At 44.5% G+C, this 25634-nt stretch overlaps 1 long non-coding RNA gene across 1 annotated transcript; it reads left to right on the forward strand.

Moving 5' to 3' along the window:
* Positions 1-1163: 1163 nt before the first annotated feature.
* On the forward strand, positions 1164-2372 carry LOC116653532 (uncharacterized). Its single transcript, XR_004307578.2, has 2 exons — positions 1164-1892; positions 1987-2372. It is a non-coding gene; the product is annotated as an uncharacterized LOC116653532 (long non-coding RNA).
* Positions 2373-25634: the final 23262 nt, after the last annotated feature.

Genomic DNA, 25634 nt, shown 5'->3' on the forward strand with positions numbered 1-25634 from the left:
ATTCACAAGCACCAAGAATTATCTCTGATCTCACAGATCAGCTTGCCTCTACATGTACAAAACAAATCAGAGAATCACAGAACCATAGAATGGTCTGGGTTGAAAATGACCACAATGAACATGTAGTTCCAACCCCCTGCTATGTGCAGGGTCACCAACCAGCAGACCAGGCTGCCCAGAGCCACATCCAACCTGGCCTTGAATGCCTGCAGGGATGGGGCATCCACAACCTCCTTGGGCAACCTGTTCCAGTGTGTCACCACCTTCTACAAACAAAGCAGACTTGGATCTGCTTTCATTATGCCCCATAAGTGCGCATGTGATGAAACCTAAATAAGCTTATCCTACTCAAAAAGAAGAAAAAACGTTCCTAGCACAGTTTGGGTAAACCAAGCAATTATTCTGTTACAAAGTGTAATTAATGCCTAATGACTTGCTTTGATTAATGGGACAATCAGCATCTGCTCCTACTAATAGGATTAGTAACCCAAGCCATCTCATATATTAGGAGGCAGGGGGATATTCCATATTAAAATCTATTTTTTCACATTCATCCCAAAGCAGAACAGAGCAGGTCTGTACTATGTCCTAAAAGAAAGGGGAGGTGATTTATTTCTGAGCAAAGGTGGGAGAAGCTTTAGAATGTCCTCAAGAATTTCTATTACTTAGTGGGGAAAATCCATTTTTCTCCACCCTTCATGAAATCTGATCTAAACAATTTTATAGACAAATGACCAAGCCCTTTAAAATCTGCATCTTCTGGGCTGTAGAGGCTCCTCCTGGAATAGAAGGTTGAACTGAGCTAGAATCTGCATTTGGTGTTTCTTAAACATCCCCCTGGTTTGGGAAACAGAGGAATGGCATTTCAGTGATAATCAGTATTGTTTTTTCAGTCTCCCCATCCCTTGTTTATTTAATTACTCTATGGCTGAAGGGTTACAGCACCCAGAGAAGCTACAAGGCTAATCATTCTTTGCCATCTTCTGTTGATCCTAAAGCTAGAGCTGGAGTGGAGTTAGACACAAACACTAATCCGGTCGTATAACAGGCAGTCCCATATGGTTCCTCACCGGCTTTGCCATAAGCCAATCAATAATCACTTTGATGAAGAAAAATAAATGTAGCCCCCTTTTTTTTTTGACCAAAAGACCATTTGTGCTCCGAATGCTGTAACTACCAAATGGCAGCGAGGCGTCACAGACTTCTCATTCACTTCAGTGTCCATTCAAACAGCTCCTGCAGCTGATGGTAGACAGCTAAGGAAAGGATTCTCATTTCTGGGATTACTGCAGAACCAAGAACAGAACTAACATGAGCCACACACCTCTCTTCTAAAAGCCTTCAGAAGAGACTAAAATGAGCAGCTCTCCCATTGTAATGGAAACAAAACATGGCCCTGAAGAAATGAGGTCGGTAGGAACTACTGGACATTGGAGGCTTGTGATGGAGGCTCACCTGGAAGCTTTGATTCTTCGCTCCATGGCTGAGCATTGCAAGATTGGAGAGTGAATCCATTGTGAGAACCTGGTAAGTACTCAGTTTATGCTGTTGATGGAAACACTCACAGAAATACAATCATGGAAGTGGCCCTACTTGAGCTCTTCTCTGAGTTTGTTTGGCTGAGGGCTAACTTGTGTTTGGTCACTGGTTGTGCATTTGCCCTCTGTGCCAGGTCTTCTGCAATCACACAAACTATTTCAGGATCTCTTTAACAGGGACTTGTGCTGCAATTGCAGAAGGACTCCATCAGGGTTTTATTCTGCTTCTGGAATCAAAGCTGCCTTGTCTTCTTTGTCCTTATGGAGTCCAAGAGACATGGATGATTTGCCAGTGGATAATGACAAGGAAACAAAGAATGCTCAGAGTGCCTGATGACACATCAGCACTTACAGGTACCTTCCCCCAGCAGGTCTTTAAAATAGGGAATCTCCACACTCGCAGGTACCAAGCACTCCAGATGCCAAAATGTATTCGTTTATTTTTAAGACAGGATGTGTGCTGTGTGCAGTGTAGGACCTCAACAGAAATAACCTACCTTAAAAGATGCTCAGAATCCAGCCCATGGACATCTTTCTCAGCACATGCTCTCAAGCTGGAGGATGAAGACCAGGTTGGTCTATGTTCTCTGTTAGACCCTACATTCCTTGTTGCACCGTGGTGCATCTTTTTGCCTCTGTTTGTAATTACAGCTGCTGTTTGATTGGTCCTGACAGCAGCTTGAAGTGGTCTTTTTGTTTAGAAATGTGCCCTGGAAGTATATTGATAAAGAGATGCTAAAGGTATTAAAAGCTACAGCATCCCAAGTTACAATGGAGTTATATCTTGTGTATATTCCAGTACAGTCTTTGCAGTATAAAAGCAGAGATAAAACATCTGTGTTTCTTTCCTCCCTTGAATTCCATCTTTCATCACCTCATTCCCTTTGCAGATTGGTGAGCGACAGTTGCTAAATATATGCATAATACTGAAAACCACTACATAATACACTGCATTGAAAAAGAGTCCTGTCAGGCTTCTAGGTCAAGGGAAGGAATATCTCTTTCTTTCCTAGTCAGCTCATCTTCCCATTTGTCTCCTTTCTCTTTATGAAAGAGCTGATGGGAAAGGTCTCCAGTTGAAGGAGCTATTCAGAAAAAGGCCTGACATTTTGAATCAAAATTCAGACTGCCTCCAAACATCCTGTCCCCAGTGCTATTAAACAATAATTGAGCTATAATGAAATACATATTTGCCCTGAAAACAAAACACGTACAGGTACCAGATCTAAGAAAACACAGAAAATTGTCTTATAAAAGAAATAAATGGAAAATGGGTGCAAAACAGATAATTTAGTTGGGGTGTGAAAAAAGTATTGCCTGAATCCATGGGATGAAGAGACGAGACTGAACAGTGGGCAGAAACATGCATGTCTGCATTCTTACTCTTTAGAAGCATTTGCAGATGGATGGGGACGAAGACTTGAGGAAGAAGGTTCCCGGTTTCACCACCACACAACCAGCACAGCACAGCAGTCCTCATGTGTGACTGTTTCTGTCCTCTGTGACACACAGTCTCTGACATCAGGAGCAAATCCAGCACCTTCTCTGTGCTGAATTAATACCTTCAGTGTGTTTCAGTGCAAATGTGGATGGCACTGGGAAGATTTTACCCCCAAACTATGGGTAAAAGCAAAAACTGATTTAACTTAACTGTGTGATTAATCACTCATTACATGAAAACAGAAGCACCAACATAAATCATGTGAAAATTTGCCTATATGAAGATGTTTCAGAAGATCATCAGAAGCTCTAATGCAATGGGATAAAACATCATTGAGGACCATTTAGGTGCTTGCTAACCTAAGTGAAGAGCCGTGGCCTGCAAAAGCCCAGACATGTCCCTCATGGTTTGCCTCAATCATTGGCTCATGTCACATGGTTAAATCCTTACATAAGAGTCTGCTAAGCAGCACCATCCAAAAGCTGCATTCTGCTCTTAAAGACATGTGGCATGGTTTGCATTAATAGTATAAACCTATTGCCTAAAACCAGGACATCCCAGGGTGGTTGAGCACCATAGGAAGCAGCACAATCTTCAGAGGCTGGATGAGAAATGCCATGGACCCAAAGAATCATAGCCTGACCAAGCTGGAAACAGAGAAAACATCAGCTTTGTTAGAAGGATCCATTGTGCTTCACAATGTACTGAGCTCCATCAGTTCTCACTCCTGCCCTGCCTGCCCTGCATCCTGCTATAGGAATTAAAAAAAACAACAACATATGTATCTGCAAAGCCTCCGGGGGCAAAAATCGCCTCCGCAGCCTTCATTGCACCTCTTGAACTCATATTCACAAATACAGAATTCATTGTATTATCCACATCCATTCAGCACAAAGATCATTCTTTGACATCAGAGGAAAAGATAATGTATGAAGAAACAAAAGAATATGTAATGGAGATTTCCCCAGAGCAGAAAGGAGTGGAGAAATCTGCCATCACGTATCAGGCAGCTCACTAACAGATACATATTCATGATGCTTAAATGTATTCTGGTAGTTCTGAAGTCTTCCTTGTAGTTCCTAACAATTATATCTGATCTCTTTGTTAGGGACAGAAAATGGAGACTTAATAAGATGTCAACAGACAAGGAGTATAAAGTAATTGCCCGTTACACTATAAATGTGTAATAATCATTTGCCAGAGGGAAAAGGAGTCTAATTGAATGAAAACTCTTGATGGTTTCATTATGCTTCTATTAAGAGGCAGTCAGCCCTCTTGATCCAAATAAAGAGCCTGATGCTTCTTGCATTTACATCCACAGAAAATTTGGGGTAACTGAAGTGTTGCCAGTGGGTTTGCAGCAATGCAGGACCGGAGTGAGTGTCAGTCCAGAGCACTTCTGAGCCGGGATGAAATGAAAACATTCATCGTGCATGTGAATGAGGAAGAAAAATTCAATACAAATGAAAGCAAAGCTAAATAAAAATCTCTTTCCAGGAACTAGGAACTATATTTGTGTTAGAAGAATGACAAGTAAGAGCTCTATTTCTGCCTTCCAGATGGCACTGCTAAAAACCCAGGATAATTTTTTGCTTGTTTGTAATGTAATAAAACTTCCTTTTCTGCATCCTCCCTGCCACCCAGGCAGAACAGGGCTGTTGAAATCCATCTCTGCTTTTGCCAACCCAGCCTTTGTCAATCCCTCGCTGACTCCCCCTTCCTCTGCATCTTGTTTCAGCTCCTTGTCCTTGCCTCTGTGCCCTGCATCGTTCCTGCATCCCCACTTTGCCTGCTTCCCCCCGCACACCCTCCTTGCCCTACGTACCAACTCCAGTATCTGCTTCATGAGAACCTCTTGGCATTTCCCCTGCTGCCACTACTCATCGCCTTCCCAAGGCGCTGCGCAAAGTCAGCCCCTCACCTTCTCTCAATACTTTCTGAAGAACCTTTTCTTCCATGACCTTAAATAAACACAACTCCTGGTGGCTCCATCCACTCGACTACATGACTGCACATGACTACAGGAACTGTCGCTCCTCCTCTGCATCAGCCTCACTGGATACGCAGCTTCAGCACTGCTGAGCGTTCCTGTGCCTTCTCAGCCCATCCATCCCCGTGGCTGCTGTAAAGAAAAAGAAGATTTCCATCTTACTCTATCTTGTTTTAATTCCTAAACATCTAATTTCTTTTCTTGCACTAGGAATAAGCACCATTGCCTTTAGCCTGTGACAAAAGGCTGACCTTCCTTAATGCTTTTCACATTACCTGGGGACCTCCAAGTCACAGGTGGGTAACTACTGCTTACCCATTTGCTTCCACTGAGCAGAAAAGTTGTGTGAATTCAAACCATCCCTGATATTTTCTTAAGAGCTCATGTTTAAGGCTCAGCAAGATATAAAAACCTGAGTTGCTTATGCAAAAGTTTAGATATACCCTACCATGAACCCCATGGTTAGGTTCTATCTATCTTGCCCTGTCTCTCTCTGTTAGTTTGTCAAGGCAAACATCCCACCTCTTCACTCAGCTTGGATGGGAGGAGATCACGGTGTGTCTCTCAGCTTCTGATCTCACTATTAAGCCCCAACACCACTATGGGGAGAAGTCTGGGGAACAACACTCAGAGTCATCTCAGTTGAGACTGTCCTGCTGCATCCCACACTATTACTGCAGCACTGCATGGCATGATATCTTGCCTTCATTCGTTTGGTTTGTGCACTTTGATGAAAAAGCCATCTCAAAATTCTTGAATCATGAACATTTCACTTGATTTCCTGCCTCTTTTTGGCTCTGTTTGGCTATTTTTACATTCTTCTTCAGCCTCCTGGGAGAGGAGAGTTTTATATTCACTGATGCCAATATCCTGAGCTCATAGAAGATGTTTTTAGCCAGTTCAGACTCTTTAGGGAAGTCACATATGGAGCTCTGTCTGCAGCTGGAAACATGCACACCAAGACAGAGCCTGATCCAAAGCTACCTGGAGTTAATGGATTTCTTTCCCTAAGGCTTGCAAATGTAGATTACATCTAACTGCAATTAACTGGTTTATAAACAGGGGAATTTTCTCTATTTATTGTCTGACTTTCCAGAGCAGATGATTGGTACCGGGAAAGGACTTACAGTTTCTTGTGCTTTGTTTTACATGAAGCATTTGGGACGTAATTGGGATGAATTGAGGTGATAAACAAAGAAGGGATTTTATGTAAAAGAACCTGTGATCACTAATCCCATATGTGGTTTAAGGTCAAATATCAATGCTCTCTGCAGCATCACAAACCCAAGTCAGTTCATAAGTGCCCACTCTTAGCCTGTAACTAAAAACCAGCAGTTTAAACAATTCATTTTAGTGTAGCACCGTTCAAAACAAGAGATATAAAGGTGTAATAAATGAGAAGTCCTTCTGCTGAAATCTTTAGCCAAAAAATTTTCAGCTTAGGTGTGGAAAACTAGGATTTTCTTTTGATAAATTTCCAGTACGAAATGAACCCTCATTTTTTTTTTGTTCTTGCAATCATCAAACCATTAAGGTTAGAAAAGACCAGTAGGATCATCAAATCCAACCACCCAAATCCATCCAAGTGAATAGTTGGGCTCCAATCTCAAACACATCCTGTATTTTAGGTGTGCTTCTCTGGCTACCTTTGAAGTGCAGCTTGACTTTTTGACCAGTGGGATTGCATTGGTATAAACAACAGCAAAGCAGAAAGATCTTCTCCAACAGGGACAATCCAAGTCCTGCAAAAGCTGCCAAGGATTACCATAAGGCAATAATTAATGGCCGCTGCTGCTGGCGCTCTGACTGATGCAGGGAGAATATTGATACAATCCTATTAGCGCATTGCTCTCATTAATGTATTTACATCAATTAGCTGAGCATTTTAGCAGAAAGGTGAATTTCTAATTTATTTATTTATTTTTTAAAATCCAACATAGATTTCCAGTGCAAAAAAAAAAAAAATAAAAAAAAATCAATTTTGAACAACCACGAAAGATCAGGGCCCATTAATGAATCTTATCTGACACTAATGTTGTCTAATTACATTAAAATGTCACAACTAATTTCATGGCATCGGGGCTCCCCGCTCCATAAATAAACACAAGTTTGGTTACATTTCTGAAGATTTTCATTTTCAAACAGGAAAAATAAAATAAAGGGGGCTGGAAATTTCAGCACTGCTCGTTTCCCACATTTTGGTCATCATCATTAATAAGAGTAAGAAAAACCTGGGCTCAACAGAACACTCAACCAGAACCTCACCTGCAAAACAACAGAGCACTCTGGAGAGCATTTGAATGGCATGGGTTGCAGGGGAGCTTAAAGATCACTGAGTACCAACCCCTGCCATGGGCTGTACCCCCCAGTCCCAGCTCAGGCTGCAAAGGGCCCCATCCATGGCCTTGGGAACCTCCAGGGATGGGGCACCCACAGCCTGGGCAGCACTCCTACATGACTCTCCTTTTCTGCAGACTGGGACTGTGGGACTGTGGTGAAGATGCACCAGGAGTTTTAGCTACTCAACACTCTTGAGCCTTGAAAATGAGTTAAAACAGAACCTGAACCAACAACTGTACAAATGACTGATAACAGGCAGAGAGAGAAGACTTTAATCCAGTTCCCACCGTGTTTTTTTCTTCAACAGAATGAGACAGCAGGGCTCTCTCACAGTTGCTGAAGCCTTGGTAAGAGATTATGAGGCACGTAGCTAGTAACCAAGTTCAGATACAAAAGCTGTTCTGATTGGTTTCCCACAAGACAAAATTCTGTTATAAAACCTGCAGCTTATTTTCCATTGAAGGAGTAATTTGGGGAACTGTCTTTCTTTGTGTCCTAACAAGGCAGCAGATGGTTCCAGACAAGTTTTTCTTGGTTGTATTGATTACATTGAAAGGATTTAATTTTATTTCTCAGCTGAAGCACAGAATGACAGAATGGTTGAAGCTCGAAGGGACGTCTGGAGGTCATTGGGTCCAACCTACTCAGACGGGCACAGTTGTATCTAAGGCCCATATCTGGACAGCTTCTGGGAGCAGATTAAAACATGAAGAGATGCATCATAGGCTTCTGAAGTGGTAGAAACCGGAGCTATAGCGTCTGTCCTGCTGTTGGCCAAGCGGACACCAAGAGGATCTCTTTGCCCTGTGATAGCTTGGGGCATCCATCCACTTCCTCTTGCAGCAGCAGTTGTGCCCAGGGAATATCCTTGGCAGAGCCCGTGTGACACACAGACTACACGCAGACAAAGGACAAATGAGTGTCTGTGTGGGAGAGACGCTGTGCAATGTGATTTTTCTTTTACAGCCCGTCCCCAGCGTGGGCTTAATAAATAATTAAACCCCGTTATTTCCCAGCTCAGATCCATTTTCACACAAATGCGCTTTCAACTGCGGTGATAAAAAAAAGAAAAGGGAGATGCTTTTTTGTTGGTTTTTCTTCAGCGCAGCCCTGAAGCAATAAACCAAATTGACTGCTAAATTTAGACACAAACACAGTCTGGCCAAGTCATCTTAGAATCCATAAATTTATTAATAAGAGAGATCAAGACGAGTCAGGAAAGAATCCCTGAGATGCGGAGCTCCTTCCCCTTTTAGTGGGTCAAGGGTAGTTTGGGATTTGAAACATGTTTTGTAAGCTGTTGTCACCCTGTCTTTTGGTCTGTGGAGGTCTTCCTTGCTCACACCACGGTTGGCATCTATTTAGAAGAGAGGCTTTGGCAAAGGAACACCCAGCACATATATGTGACAAGGTCAAGGTCTCACAGTGAAAATAAAGGTCCCTTTCAGCCTCAGCCATTCTGTGAGTCTATGATTCTATGGATGAGCAGAGTAAGAGCTCTTTTATAAGCAGTATTTCCTATGTCTTACCTAGGAAAGGAATCCCTGAGAATCTACCCAAAGCCCAAGCAGCTGTCTGCACATTTTCTGCAAGGTATCTGTGCTGGATGATGCTCAGCCATGCTCCTCACACAGAGCGTAACCTTTAATGCTGGATGTTTTGTGGAGGTATTCTGCAACTTCTTCCAGATAAGAAAACAAATCCATCGCAATAATCAACAGTCTGGTTGCTGTGCTGCACAAATGAGATCACAGCCAAGAAAATGACCCTTTACACAGCAAGGTAGGAAACAAAAGAGAGGGATATGAATGGGGAATTGGTTCCCTTTGCTGGAGAAAGGGACTGGCTCTTACCTTCTCAGAGGAGGGTGGCAGGCAGATAGGTGTCACCACAGAGTAGCTAATGGCACAGTCTTACTTTGCTTAATGTACCCATACTTCGTGGCATGGTATTGCACAAGGAGAACTTCTCTCCTGAAGAAGATTTGGCTTTGAAAGGCATCTCCCATTTCTGTCATGATCTTGCTTCATCCATTGCATTTCTTCTGCAAGGACAACATAGGTATAGCATGCAGGATCGTAGGTTTGAAGTGTAACACTTGGAGAAGCAGCCCCATGTGGTGTAGACCTTGTGTCCAGAAAGAGATCAGTGGTGGATGAGGGACCAAGGCACTTAGTTGCCTCTTTTTACTATTTTCTCCTCTTGTTCACATTGTCTCTTCCTCTCCCAACATCTTCTTTCATCTTCCAAGGACATGTGGGAGAAAGGGGATCAGATGAGAATGAACACCCTTGTGCCTGTTTTCCTGTGGTGATGCACTTCTGCAGGTGAAGGTAAGCATGAATGGTCTCTGTGATGCAGCCGTGGCTCTCTGGGGTTAGAGTTTGCACTCCAGAAATCTACAGCCTTATAGTTACTTAGCAGGAAGTCTCAACTTTTCTGCTTTGCCTTAACACTGGTGCACCCATCACCCTCACAGGTCAGGGAGAGAAAGGAGAAGAACCTGCTCCTGTGTATGCAGCATGAGCCTGAGGCTGAGGGACTGCTGTGGGCTTGACCCTGTCACTGACAGTTTATAAATTAATCATCAAGTTTGCAGTATCAGTCAATGACTGTGAGAAGTACAACTCAAACTAATGGTTGGAAGCCTAGTCAGTCCTCCAAGTAGAAGAGTCAACCCAAATCACCTTTTCCAGGTGGCTTCAAAGTAGATAAGATGGACACACCTTGTTTGGGTTGGAAAGCCTTGGGTTCAACTCATTTGAGTCTGTTCTCCATGATTGTGGATCAGCCACCACAGAATTTTCCATCTCCGATACCAACACACTCTGATGGCCGCATCTTTTCAGTGCTTGCCCTCTCCTGGCCCTATGTATCACTGCGTGTGCTACTCAAAATACAGGAGCTTGCAAATGTTCCTTTCCTCCTCCTTCAGTTCACAGATATGTTCCTCCAGGCAGGGCTTTGTTCTTTGCTAGCAGAGGAAGGAGAAAAACAACAGCACAACTATGGCTGGAAATATCTCTGCTAGTCAGTTTTGGGGATTTCTTTCTTTAAATTCCCCAAGTTCAGCATTTTTGGGCTGAACAGCTGATAGTCCCTTAGAAGCAACAACTGCTGCCTGTTTTCACCAGCAGCACTTCTCACATCTATTTGGCTGTTCTTCTTAAACGGCCATCTAATTTTGAGTACAAACACTGTCTCAGGTAGATGCTTTTCCACGACTGCAGCCTTGTCACAAACCCTCAAGGAAAAACAAGAGCTTTCGTTGCTGCTTTTTAAGTTGATGTGTATTTTCTTGTTGTTTTCTAATTAAAAACAACCAGCAAATGGCCATGGGCGTATTCCTGCAGTGAGCACATCTGCTAATCCCATGGATTTTGCATAACCTCTTGGAATGCAGGGACTTGCAGCCTGATGATCTTTAAGGCCCCATCCAACCTGAGCCATCCTACGGTTCTATGAATGAAAATTGAAATGAAACATGTTTCCAGAGAGATGGATGGAAGGAAACCATTGATGTGATTCTCCACAGCAGATCCATCCTCAGAACAATGCTGAGCTTCATGCTTTGGTCTGCGCACAAAAAATAACAGCAAAAATGAGCGGGGAGAACACTGTCGCTTAATTGACTTCTGCCACTACAAATCTTGGCCAGATGCAGCCCTGGGTTTCCAGTCATTTAAGAAAGAGCCTCATGCAAATCAAATCTATTTTGCAAAATGCACAAGTGTAAGAGCTTGGAAGGTCACCAAGCCTAAACAGTTAAAAACAATCGCGTTTCAATGAAGTTGAACTGAAACAAACAGGCTTTAGAGGGAATGGTAAACACAGAGATGTTTCACTGAGCATTGAGATTAGCAAAGGCCATATCTTCTGAAATGTCTCTTAAGAGCCGTCTCATCGCAGTGCAGACATGAGACATTGCACCGCACAAATCCCCAACTTCCCCACGCCAAGCCAAGCACAAAAATTAAATAGTTTTTCCTCCGTTCGAGATGAAATAATAGCAATAGAGCCATCCAAAGCACGGTAAAAGGGAAACAAATGGATCCGCAGTATTAAGAGAGTTAATTATAGATGCAGATTAAAAGGCAAGACTGAGGAGTGGAAGAAAAGGAAAGAGTAACCTCCGGCACAGAGATACTGACATGCAGCAGTTGTCAGTCACCTAGCAACAAGTTTCCTATCCCTGCTGTGCTCTTTAATTCAGCAAATCTGCTCAGGATGTTGGGCTGTTCTCCTGACAAAACGCATTATGTAGTAGACTAAAGGATACAAAAATCCACTGTACACAACACTCTGCTCCCTATTGACCACTGATCCTTTCTCTCAACCCACAAAAGAGGCTTGCATAATGCTCTGAAAAGAGAAAAGTCTCAACAGAGAAAACATTTGCTTGTAATTGAGATTGACTACATAATGAAAATGATGTTCTTTTTTAAATTCAGCTTGTTGAGGCCATGCTTTTTGTCTCCTGGCTCTCAAAACCCATCCCTGCTGGGAAAAGGGGCAAACATTGTACAAACTCGAACCTGTGGGTTTTTTCCCTTCTTTTCACTCACTGGAAACACACACACGCACACACACATTTTGTAACTAAATGGCCAAGGCTGGCTCCCAGAGACTTAAACAAGTTTGAAAAAAGAAAAGGCAGATAGGAAAAACGTGGTGTGTTTCTGCATCGGAGAGAAGCTGCCTTATTTCTGAGGGCAAATTGAGGTGTGGGGGACTGAATACGTCCTATAAATGTTGTGACAAATGGGGACCATTATCTGAGAAGAAGAGCTGTTGTTGTTGGTTTTTTTTTTTCCACATGCAGTAAATTCTAAGCAATCTGTGCACCCACATGAAGTCAGGATTGTGCTTTGAGATAACGGTTATCTAAATACAAAGGATAAAGAGTATACCTAATTCCTGACCCAGCAGACACCACTCCAGTCCATGGCAGAAGTCTGGGTGATTGCTTCTCAAACACAGAGCAGCGGCACTGCTGCCACCACCAGGAGAGCTGGTGACAGCTGGGGTCTTGGCCAATGTCTTAACCATTGGTTGGTCTTTTCTTCAGTACAGAATCATAGCATCACTAAAGCTGGAAATGACCACTAAGATCATCTCATCCAACCATCCACTCAACCCCACCACACCCACTAAACAAGATAGAAGCAAAAACAAAAGGAAATGGGAGAGAAATTACAGCCCCAACTGTCTCACCTCAGTGCCCACAGCAAATTCAGGAGAAAACAAGCCCTCTGCAGGCTTGGAGCTTTTACCTGTAGGTTCATAGATTCATAGAATCACCAAGGTTGGAAAACACCTCCAAGACCATCTCATTCAACCATCCACATACCATTCATATTTCCCACTAAACCATCTCTGCTAGTATAACATCTAAAGGTTATTGAACACCTCCTGGGACAATAACTCAACAATAACTCAACCACTTTCCTGGGCAGCCTGTTCCAGTGCCTGACCAAGAGCTGATATGACCAAGAGCTGGGATGGAAACGATTCATTTGTTGTCTTGGTTTCAGCTGACAAATGTGAACCTAAGGAATAGCTTCACAAGGCTGAGAACAGTCTGGTGATAATGAGCAATAGTAGAATCATTGAGTCATTAAAGTTGAAGAAGACCTCCATGGTCCCCAGGCCCAACCCCAGCCCACCCCCATCACACCCACTGAGCAAGGTCCTCAGAGCCACATCTCCATGGGTTTTTAACACCAAAAAGAAAGTAGAAAAGTGGATTATGTGAAAAATCTGAAGATAAAAATGTGAAATAGTAGCAGGTTTATAGGAGTGCAATGGGGGAAAAAGAGAAAAAAAAAAGCGGAAGACGTGAATAATTTTGTTAGGGGTGAAATGCATCTTGGTGTCTGCAGAAGGAGCACGGTGTTGTTTGTGGTAGAACTTAAGCCCCCCCTGTCAGTCAGAGAGTGCTGACAGATTCCATAGGGCTTACAAAGAAAATCCCCTGTGAAGGAGTTGGGTCAGTCATGGAATAAGTGGGAGTCCAGACTGCTCTAAAAACAGAAGGAAAAAATAGCCACATATTTAGGAGAAAAGTAACTCCTGGTACAACAGAACGAAGAGAACACATGAATGTATTTACACCCATTTCTGGAGCTTTGCTTTTGCAGCTCCTTTCCTGCGAGCTGTGCACGTTGGCTGTGGAAAGGACCTTGTGTTCAACAGGCAGAATTTCTACTGGGCGGGATATTAATTTTCAGGCGTAACTTTTGGGGAAGTTTTCTCTTGGAAAAGATAAATTGAAGTGGACGTTGGGGTCAGAGCAGAACGGTTGGATCAGGTCCCACCGCAAATAGGGACGGCGAGGGATTCTCCCGTTGATATTTTAAACTTTTGTTCGTGGAAGTTTTAATCAATTAAAATGCATTATCCACCCTCTTAACTTTCTCAGAGAGGATTATCTGACATTTACTATTCACCAGTTTTGCTGAAAAGGTTAATAGTTCACGGGGCTGAAGTTAGAAGTAAACAGAATTGATCATTCCTAATGCTTTGGCTGCAGTGGAGGGGCTTTGTGTTGACAGGCCAGGAGATGTAATGAGCCTCTAGTACATTCTTAAGGCTTGTTTCATTTGCTCCGTGAATGGGGAAAGTAAAATTATAGTCTATAGGTGTTTTCCATGGTTCTTTCACAAGCGGGCCTCCTGACACCAATTAAAGAGATTATGTCATCAACTGAAAAGAAAGCTATAACCTTGTATGTTAATGCCGTGATTACTTAAGACAGGGTCACTGAACCCAATAGAACAGGGAGTGACCTTGGTGAAATTAACTTCAGAGCTCAATTCCTAATTAACTGTTTTCAATGAAAGAATGTGTGATTTCAGGCTATTGGTCAAAATATTCACTTTTTTCTGTACAAGGACTTTGCCACCAGAAGTTGGTCTCCAATGGCATAAAAAAGAACGGATGAGATTAGGAAATGGCAAACAGCACGGCCAGAGCTTTATGAAAGCAGATATTGTGCCCGGGATATTTTGCCTGAAAAACCTTATTCTCTTGGGACTTCTTTACCCACAGTGTGAAAAATCATAATCCCTGGGAGGAAATGACACGCATCCAGGACTGGCACCAAAGTACTAATAATCAGCAACATGGAGAAATATGCGAATGTACAACTATAAACATTAAAAGATTAAAACACACATTAAAAGTGTGGTCCAGGTTGCATTCAGACTAAGAGTGTCAGTCTTGAGGATGTTGCTAATCTAACATTTAGACAAAGAGCAGATATCCTTCAAAATGATGATAAAGCCAAAGGCACCTTGCTTTGCTCTTCTGACCTGAGCTGCTCATCTGAACACATCCTATTACCACGGGGCTGAACTCAGAGGATCAGATGTGATGTTTAGAGCTTCCTGAGGACTTCATTAAATTAAGAGGTTGTAAAGGAAAGTGGTTAGAGATTATAATACACAGTTAGAGGTTGTCTTACAGGGTCTCTTCAGCATACTTTTTTTTCTGTCAGATTTCAGATGATGAGGAGAGAACTTTTGCCAACTTATCAACTCCTTCCCAGTGATGTCTGGAGCTGTCACTGCCTTTCTATTCTCCCACCACCATACTCCAACCCAGGCTGGAATGACAGAGCTGCTCAGACACACAGAGCTGACCCTGCAGACCACGCAGGGTGATATAAAACCAGGTGCTGTGCTTTTGTAGCTATCCTGCTTCCTTTCTTTAGTCTGCATGGATGAGTGTGCACATGGGGACATGGGCTGCAGGAGACAGGCTGGTGAAACTCTGCACTTTGCTATGTTGAAGTGAAGACCGAGGCGAAAAACTCATTTTGTACCTCAAAAAACTCAATTAGTACCTCACTGTTGCATGGAGTGACACGATCTAGAGTAGTCAGAGGTGGGTATTGATAGTTGGACTCGATGATTTTTGTGCTCTTTCCAACCTCAGTGATTTTATGATTCTGGCTGCTGTGATGGGGTGAGGAATATAAAGGAATGAAGAAAGGGAGGCAGGGACATCTGCCATCTGCCCACACCCAGTTCTACAAGTAGCAGTGAGCAGACTACACATCCCAAAGAAATCCCTGAGTCCCTGGTGCTCAGAGATAGCGGAGGTGCCCATGCACTATGTGCAAAACCCACGAGGAGTCTGCAGCCAAGGCAAGGTGTGAGCCAGCTTTCTGAGCCTCCATCCGTCCCTGCTAACAAATCACAGCTGTGCCAGTCACACAGCATCACTAGTTGGCCACTGGGCCATGTGAGAGGAAAATCCGCCTGTGTTGGGACACACACAGGCATTCACTGTTCATGGGAACACTCTGAAATATCGGAGCGTGCAGAAGCGTTTTCCCACGGTCACCAGGTTATAAAAGAGGGTGTTTAAATGGGAACCCACATCTGGCTCCAGGGGACAGATAGGGAGGATGAAGGAGGTGCATTGGCAACCAAACTGGTGAAGCTGGGTCACACTGCTATGTCCTGTCTGGAGCTATGGCACGTGGATGGGGAGACATTGATCAAACATTAACTTCTGTGAAGCTTATCACTACTTATGGGCAACGCACAGCATTCTATGATACAGTGACTACGAATCCAGTTTGAATCCAAGCAAATATGGGCAGCTGCTTTCCCTAAGAGAGAACACAGAAGACCAAATCTCTTGTAGCTTTCTGGCTTTATCTTTACCGTGGGTCACAAACGTGTCGCTTAGGCTGGGCATGGTGCAATCAAACAAGCCGAGGGCTGGATATCACCAACCTCACAGTGAGTTCAGCCTCACAAAGCACACTTCAGATCACCACCTTTCACACTTTGGCCCCTGGCTAATAAATGGCAACGGAGCAGTTGGTAAATTCGTTGAAAGGTGCAATTAAAAGTGATAGGGACATTCTGCCTGCTGAAAGCAATGTATTCTTTGCTGCTTGTTTGCTGGGGATGGAAAAGAAAAGGAAAGGAAAAGATTTCTCCCATCACTGCAGACCACCCATGAAACTTTTTGTCTCTTAATTCTGGCACCATGAAGAAAAGAGGTACTTGTGGCTTAAAGCGATGCCTGGAGCTCTCGTGTGCATCTCTCTCCCCATACAGTAAAGCTTTGGGAAGCTAATTGTATTCATGTGTTGTCAGAGTAAAGGCAGGTGTTGCAACACCTGCATTTTCTAAAGCTGAATTTCATTAGGGATCTTTGCATTTCAGGAGGGTCAGGCTGTGGGCTTTGTATGAAGGTGATATTTAAGGGGCTGGAGCTGCACAGAACAACCAAACTGGAAAAGTTAATAACTTGTACCACAGAACCCTGCAAATTGTGGGTTATCAGAGCTGTCCCCTAAGACAGCACCTGGGTGTCCAGAGGAATTCAGCACGGGTGTGACTTTCAGAAGTGGCAGTGAAGTCAGTTTGTGGGATTAACCTTTAGCTTTTGCTGAGACCCAGTTACAGTGCTCAGCAACCCGCTAAGCACATCCAGTCCCTCCTTTCAGAGATATGACTGCTCCTTCCTTACAAAACAAGTATGCTCAGGTCCTCAGAAAATACCCTGCCTCGTGCCAGCACTGCTTCATACACTGAACCATGAGGAGAACACTTCTTGGGTGAGATCCTGCATGCAGTAACGGGCCCTCCACCACTTGTCCAAGTTTGGCAGCAGGAAGAAGTTTCCAAAGCTCTGTTGAAGGCAGATGAGAGATGGTTCTTGCAGGGCAGACAGTGATGGCAGCGCAATATCTGCCTTCCAAGGACAAATTCTGGTGCTGAGGGTGTGAAGAACGGAGACCTTCATGAGGCAAACCATGAGCAGAGCCCAACCTGATGGGATCAGTATTGCTGTGAGCTTCAGACGGGGCCAGCTCACACCCTGTGTCCCACAGCCACATGTCATGCAATGCTTCAGATTAATGCCCATCTCTGTTTTCTATTATCATCACTACTATTGCTCACAGGAGCCTGATCACACCGTCACATTTAAGCACAGAGTACCGTGTGCTTTCATCCCAGCTCCCTCCAGCTCTCAGTCATGCTGCCCATCCCTGGGCTCGGGGACAAGTGCTGCTGGCAGCACACAGCGTTGTCCTGCCCGGTTCGGAGCTGTGCGAGGAGCAAAGGAAGAACGAACGAGGCTGCGGATCGCAGCAGCTGAAGCGAGCAGGGTGAACTCCTCCTGACCTCCCCCTAACGCCGCCGCCGGAGCACAAAACCTCAGGCTTTCACGCACAACGTGTTTGCATTCATTTTTACAGCTACATTCCTGCTGTGCTTGTTCCAGGTTCTTCTGTTCCCATCTCCCCCGGGGACCTGCCGTCCAGGCACACACAGACACCTTCAGCCGGCACTGACTCGCTGCTCTTTGTCACCGCAGCGAAGCTGCTGCTCTCAGCCCGGCTGCGCTCTTTACAGCAGCCGAGATTTGTCCTGACGAATGGAGCTGGAGCCCTCTTGTGTCGGGTTTTGAAGCGTGCACAAATCTCTCCTACGAGCAGCGGCACGGCGGGGTTCAGCCTTCCCGGCTTCGGAGAAGAGTTGCTGTAAAACTCTGCTGGAAGGTTTTCCGTTGTTCCTACTGCAGGCACATTTCAGACACATCCCCCCGGAATTGTTGCAGCCGGGCTTTAGATCCTACAGCTCCTGACAGCCTCCAGGCAGGGCTCCGAGTTCTGTGTCTTCCTCTCGGGGCCATTCTATTGGAAGCTGTTTGTACTGTTTTATCACTAGCAAAGAAGTAGGTGAGAATGTTGTGCATCTCACTGCTTTCATTGCACCTGCCCTTCCCACCTCCTTCCGAGTCCAGTTCAAGTCAGTGCATTTCCTATGTGGAAGAAATAAACTAAGCTGCAAATCAGGATCCTCCACAGAGAGCAGAGATTTCCAAGCTCTCAGCTGTAAGACAACAAGAGGACACGGCCATTTATGAGCTATTGAGACCCTCTGAAAAGTCAGGCCTTTGAAAGATGACCTCAGTTAGAACCCACATTAAGGCTGGAAAAGATTTCTGAGCTCACCTCATCCACCCATTCCCCTACCACCAGTACTGCCTTCTGACCACCTACATCATTTGTTGTTCTGTTGTTCTATTGCAAGAAGTAAGTGTTAGTGAAAACACCCAGCAGCATGAAGTCACTAAAATCAACCTGCCTATGTCTGGTTTGCAGTGTAGATAGATGAAGGTAAAGGTCATGTTTGGTCTGTCTCCGTTCTGCTTCCTGGTTCTCACCATATGTCAACGATGGTGATTAGAATCTGACAAGAAGTGCATTCAGCGAGTGCTGTGCTTCCTCCACGTGTGGTTAAACACAACACCTACAGCAAAAGAATGTATCTAACGCTTCAAGATCGCAGCTGGAGAGATAACACGGAGGTATTTCTGCTTTACTGCCTGGACCACACAGCACAGGAGAGATTGAAAATCGTAGTGCAGTAGCTGACTTTAACCACAGCACAGCTGAGATGGAAATAACTGCTGCCCACAGCACCTTGCAAGGAGACAGGGGTCCCAATACCTGATGCAAACAGCAGCTGTGCATCCAAGGGATGCTGAGCTCTGATGAAACAAAGAAGTATGAGCATGACAGCAGGCATTAAGGTAATGTGCTGTAATAGGACTTGCTGATTTGACTAAAGTAGCATGTTAAACACTTCACAGTCTCTTTACTGTGTGCCATGGCCCTATTTACAACTCTATACTTTAGATATTTGCCAACACACCCAGATTACTGTGTTTTTCCATTTACAATCTTCTGAATATTTCAAAAAGAGATAGATAGGAGTTTCATTCCTTGGTGGAACAGGTTTTGGGGCAGCATTACCATCATTCACCTCTTAGATATCAGGTTGGATATTAGGAGAAACAACTCCAAAAGAGCTGTAGTGTATTGGAACAGGCTGCCCAGAGAGGTGGTGGGGGTGTTCAAGTGTGTAGATGGGGCATAGTGGTTGGACTAGATGGTCCCAGAGGTCTTTTCCAATCCTAAGGATTCCATGATTCTGTGATTCTATGATTTTGAAATGAAATATTTGCCCTGAGCCCAAGGTCAGCACAAAGTCACCTGTTACTTATAGGAATGCTGCCATACAGCCATCAGTATGACACAGGCAAAGATGAAGAAATAATTTGATTAACAGAAAATATAATGTTGAATGCAATGAGTTATTGCTCTGACTTGGCAGGGCTGGTATCAGATGGGACCCTTTGCATAATTTCCCATATATGAACTCCTAAGAACATCATTACTGTGAGGATAGTCCAACAGAAGAGGCACCAAGATGGAAGGACCACCATAAGCTGAGATGGCAGACTGTGTTTATAAACACAATCACATTTAGTTTAAGCTGTCTTGTCATTTATAAACAATTTGTTGCTGCCTCCATGTGGGTCTGACAGCTTAAGCCCCCCCTGAGGGGTACTTTGCAGGCAGTGCAAAGCATTTGCTGGGGTCGCAGACCTGCTGCCTCCATCCTCTGCTCTGAGGTTACAGCGAGTCCCTCTACTCACAGGGCAGTTTTGGAAAGGGTCTTTCCTTCGTAGAGTCATAGAATCATAGAATGGTTTGGGTTGGAAGGGACCTTTAAGACCATCTAATTGCAACCCCCTGCCTTGTTCCCGTCCATCACTCCCTCTGAATTGTCTCAGGTCCAGGCTGAAAGCAGTGGGTCTGCATGTTTCCTATTGACTGCTGAGGGGTTTTTTTTGTGTATGGAATCAGATTACACCATGTTGCTTTTTGTGTGGTGAAAAGTCAATCGCTTCACCTGAATGTCATGGTTGAGGGCAGTCTCTGGTGCCTCCAAATCAGGAGCTCCTGGCTTAAGGAGATGGCAGAAGTGTTGGTGGTGAAACCGACTGGACACGGCGAATGGAGCAATGTACCACCCAATGTGACCTGAAGCTGCCAGCACTTCAACATCTTGTGGCTTCATGCAGCCACGAGATAGGGCAGGACTGCAGGATCATAACACAGCCTGTGGTGCAGGAGGCCTCAGGCAGCTCACAGCTTTCCTGCTGTGCAAGGAGCCCTCTGCAATGTGCATCAGAGGACAGGGCAGCCAGCAGCATCTGATGTGGGGCCTGGGGGCAGCCTGGAAGTCAGAGAGAGCTGTGACACTACACTGCAATGTCATGAGCTGCTCCTGCTCGTAGGGCTGCAGAGAATACATGAGAACTGACAGTGAGGTCAGGGAGGTAATATGAAGGAGCTAAAGCCGCTGGAAACCTGGAGAGGAAATGACAAGTTCTTTTGCACTTTTTGAAGCTGAATCTTATTTACTTCTGGGGACAGATGATCTGAAGAGCTGATATTATCTAGTGGGTGCATTAGGGATTCCAGGACACGGGGAGAACATCCCCTTAGAGCCATGTGGGGAATACCTAAAAGAGCGTAATTTGGGGTCTAAAATCTGGGTAGAAATTTCCCAATGGAATTTTTTGTTTTGTGTAGGTATATATGCACAAAATAGCTGGTTAGTGATAAAAAAAAGGAGACTACATGATCAAATGTATTCATGCTTAACTAGATCTGAATCATAATGATGTGATGGTCATCATATTGTTTTTAGTGTAGGCAGGGGGAGGAGGGAGTCAGAAGTCAGCCAATAGCTCCTAACAAACCACATCGTAGAATCACAATAGAACCACAGCATCGTCATGGTTGGAAGGAACCTCTGGAGATCATCGAGTCCAACCCCTGCTGAAGCCCTTCCCTACAGCAGGTTGAGCAGGAAAGCATTGAATCGCCCCATGCTGAAGCGCACCATGCTGAGCTCTGCAAATGCAAGCTGCCAAAGCGGCCGATAAACTTCGGTGAGTCGGACCACGAGTCATGACTGATTTATCAAACCATTCTAAATACATCAAGTAAAATAATGGAAATAACAACAAAAGTTATGTAATTCCTCCTTGCCTGAGCTTGGGCCTTGTTGGTGATGGCTGAAACATGAACTGAGTTAGAGCGTGTAAAAAGATTTCCAAGCAAAAGCCTTTGTTTAACATCTCCTTTGCATCACTTGCATGTCCCAGATAAATATATTCTAGACCACGCTTTTGCTGTCCACAGAAAATTCCTCCATCTATTTATACTTTCAGATCTATGACCTCATACATTAATAAATAGTAATGAAGTCCTGAAGTAAATACCAACGTTACGGTTTCACCGGAGATCTTGCTGACATTCGTAAATATCCACAGCTTTCATGGTTCAGGACGCTGGCAAAGCTTGCAGATTCTGTTCGAATATATCACAATCATGTATTTGTGCACGTGGCCTTTCTTTTAAAAGTATAATGCGTGGATTTAATGGAATATTTCTGCTAGGAAGCACTGCCTGTGTTTGCTTTATCAAAAGCCAAGTTTCCGTGGGTGTATCTCAGCTGACCTATAAACCCACCATTTTTCATCTCTGCTTTCACCAATAAACACACATAGCCTGGACTTCCCCAGACTGTAGAAATATTGCTGTTTTGTAGTCATTCCCTGCTCTGAATTAGTCATTCTTTTCTATATCTGCCCATCCAACAAGCCCAGTGGCCATCTCAGTGCTTGTCAAGGCCTACATCTATCACAGAATCATAGGATGATTTGGGTTGGAAGGGACCTCAAGGTTCATCAGGTTCCAACCCCTTTCCCACAGGCAGCGTCTACCTACAGGATTCCAGACGTGGATCCCTGTAGTAGAAAGCTGAGCTCAGCGATGCAAGAGCTCCAGTCTAACAGTATTGCTGCCCTGCTCCAAAAGGTGAGAGAGACACCTCCCACAACATGGCTTGGAACTGAAGTGGGCTTGGGACAGCCCTGGACCAATGATGTTGCTGCTGGGGGCCAAGCTGAGGAGCTGAAAAACATCAGAGAGAATTGGTTTGTTTCTGGCTTCTCTCAGAAAAATTCAAGGGACCAAGAGCAAAAGATGTGGGGAGGAAATTCCTTTCAGCCTCAGATTCACTGTGGTAAAGTGACCTCTGAGCCAGTTTCATGCTGAAAGCTCCTAATTGTGCAAAAAGACAAATGCCATAACATACATTCCTTCAATAGGCTGAGTCCTAAGTGCTGTTTCTTGCATGTATAGAAAAAACGAGGAAGTAGTCAAAGTATTTCTTTGCTCCTTGCACAGAAAGAAAACCACTGCTTTCCCTTCTCCTCCCATCCAAGCAGGAATCAAACAGTTCAAATGGAATGCATGAAGGACCTTTAGACTCTCTTCTCTGCATGTTTCCAGAGATGTATTTATACTGGCCTAAAATAAATGTAACATAGAGGAAGGGAGAAAGGCTTGCTGCATATGCCACAGTACAGATCAAGTCAAGCGAAAAAGCCAGTGTTGGTGGCACATGAAAAATTAGTTCCCTGGAGCAAAGTAGGCAACAACTTATTTATGCTGACTGGAAAAACTGCTTGTGTTACACACTTGTTCTACTCCTACCTATAGCTCTTACCCATGTAAGATCAGCTAGCCCGGTGGTTTTGCATATCAGATCTTTTTATTAGACATTATAATGTCTACAGATGCTGACTAACGTAATGCATGTGAGTTAAAGGACTTGGCAGAGAATCGTGGGTTTAGACATGTAACTTCATCCCCATTTATCATCATTCTGATGAAGGGAGGAAAAGCCGTGATGAAAGAATCATGTACCTAAAAAAAGGTTGTAAGGTCATGTTCTGATCCATATCTGGCAGTGCTAAATTGCAAAGCAGCACAACAAATCCTGCTTGCTTTCAACAGAAAACTGGAGAAAGGTGCTTGTACCCCAGGAACCTGGGAGGGGTTCTGTGCAAGAACTAAAAGCTCATTTTTGGTGTCTGTATCAACAGCAAGAGAGAGCTCAGCAGTGCTTTGAGGCTAACCTTAAAACAACTAAACTGCTTTCAGCATATACAGTGAATCTGGCTGGGCCCTCTGCCACAGTCTCTGCTTTACCTGGCTGAAGATTCATACAATGTATGGGGGTGTTGTGCACGAGCCCCCTGAATGCTTCATGGCACTGTGCTGCAGAGCTTCCATTCCAGACCCAAGGTCTGCGTGGAGGCAGAGCTGCAAAGAGAAAACCATAAATTGGTTGGGTTGCAAGGGATCATTGAGTTTTAACCCCACCAGCTCAGGCTGCCCAGGGCCCATTCATGGCCTTGAGCAGCTCCAGGGATGGGGCACCCACAGCTCTCTTGGCAGCCTGTTAATGGTCAGCCCTAAAGCAGCAGAAGAGCAGCAGTGGGTAACAGAAGCAGGAGGGAAGGTCAAGGGCAGCCACAAGAGGAGAGCAGTTGGACACGCTGCATGAAAAGGAAGGTGGCAGAATATTGCTAAAAATCACAGAGGGAAAAATGTACTTTGAATGCTTTTATGTGAACTCATCAAATTAGCATGCAGCTTGTTTTGTTGTTTGCAGCATCTCACTAACAACCAAACCATTTCCTGGGCTGTTTTCTTGCTAATGTGTATAATTACTGCCAGCTCGGATCAGACTGAAGGTAACAAAATCATATCCTTACCGCGATTTGTTTTGTTTTGCATCTCAAAAGATGAGGTCTTTTAAAGGTCGTGTCTTGATAGAATCCCATTTTACCCCCCTCCGTTGTGCTAAAACAGATCAGCATTATTGACCTTGACAACAATGCCTGAAAGGTTTAGTGACAATCCATTCTGTATCAATGAGCACATAAAACTACTTCTATGGGCTGTGGCTCTCAGTGCCTTTGATAGCAGGGAGATCGGCTCATCTTGGCATGGAGTAAAAAGATTTAATGTATCCATCTCATTGTGAACTGGATCGTACCCTCCTGCCATGAGATCCCAGCCCCAGGGTGAGCCACGCTCAACGCTGTGTTGCCTCATTAGTGGCTTGGAAGGGCAACACTAAGAAACAGAGCACGACAAGAGCAAAGTCATGGAGTGAGTGGGGAACTGCCCAGGTTCCACCAGCTGCTCTGCTTTCCTGGGTTCTGGCCCAAATGAAGGCAATACAAATGTGCCATTAGTGTCAGTGGGGGCAAGACTTCACTTGTTAATTGGGAACAGGTTATGCCAGAATCCTGACTCTTTTCCCTTGAGTTACAGTGATTTCTGGGGGAGAGGGCAGGGGGAGGGAGGAGCTACGACAGAGAAATGAGTGAATGAAAATCACGCAGCGGGAAACTGTCCAATGACATTTGCTGTTCTGATGTTTAATATTGAAATCTGGGAAAACAAAGCACATGAAGAAGATAAGATGGAAATTGAGGGTTTGGTTTCAGGATTTACATTTCTCTTGTCTAAGGGGCTATAAATAATCCTTGCTGATGGGCTGAGTTACCTCCCATCATTAATCGTATCATCTCCACGATGCCTGTTCTGTCATGTTGCTCATTTCAGGGTCAAAAAATTCAGCTGGAAGAGCAGCAATGCACAGCGGGTTTCCCCACGCCCCAGCATAGATGCCTGTTAACCATCACCTTCACCACTCCACCACTGCACAGTGAGCCGCAGCCTCATGCATTGGCCTCTGGGAGCTCCCTCCTCCTACATTACTGCACCTGGACGCATCATGGCAGCATCATAGCAGCAGAGGGCTGGTAAAACCAATTCACCAGTGCTCGGGTCAGTGTCTCAGTCATCTGAGGGGCAGTTCGTAGATTAAAGAGGTGTTGGAAGAAACAAAGACTCAGGTGATCTGAAATACCATCATGGCTGGAATGTGCCACAGTGGGGCTCCTCTCCTAAGACAGCCCCTGACTCCAGGTGTTGCTCTGGGAACAAGAACAAAAAGGAGAAGTGGTGGAGGATGAACAAAACCTTAAAAGGAAGGGAGAGAATGAGGAAGAAAAGAGTAATATCTCACTATCAGCACCAGACTCCAGAGCAGGGCATTACTTCTTCCTTTGCCATCCCAAACAATCACCTGGCATTTAGCTTGCACTCAGCCCTTTCCCCCTATTGCAAGCATGTAATTATTTACACCAGGTGCATTGCTTCAACCTGTCTCTTACAACAACCCCATTCACAAGTAAAAGATTGTAATTTGCCAGCCTTCACCCAAGTTTCTTTGTCAAAGTCCCCTACCCTTGGTGTAACATTACACTGACAAGCAGCTTGGCACAATGGAAAGGGAAATAGAATTTACATGGTGAACAAAGGGCAGGAGTGCTCCCTGCCTCAGCCCCAGGAGGCTGAATGGAGTGGGTCATAGGAGAGCTGTGAGCATGGCAGCACAGCTGGGGGACAGATACACCTGCAGCAGCCCACATAAGCACGGTGCTTTGTGCACTAAATGCTGCCGTGGCTATTTAAAGTTGGAATTAATGAAAGATTTTAGCTGGCAGGGGCCCTCAGAGCTGATGTGGGGTGTTCAACTCGAGTAGTGCTCACCCTGTCCCTTCCCAG

This window comes from Coturnix japonica, chromosome 5 (assembly GCF_054131305.1).
Source record: "Coturnix japonica strain WE chromosome 5, WE-NBRP24, whole genome shotgun sequence".
Taxonomy (NCBI): Eukaryota; Metazoa; Chordata; class Aves; order Galliformes; family Phasianidae; genus Coturnix; species Coturnix japonica.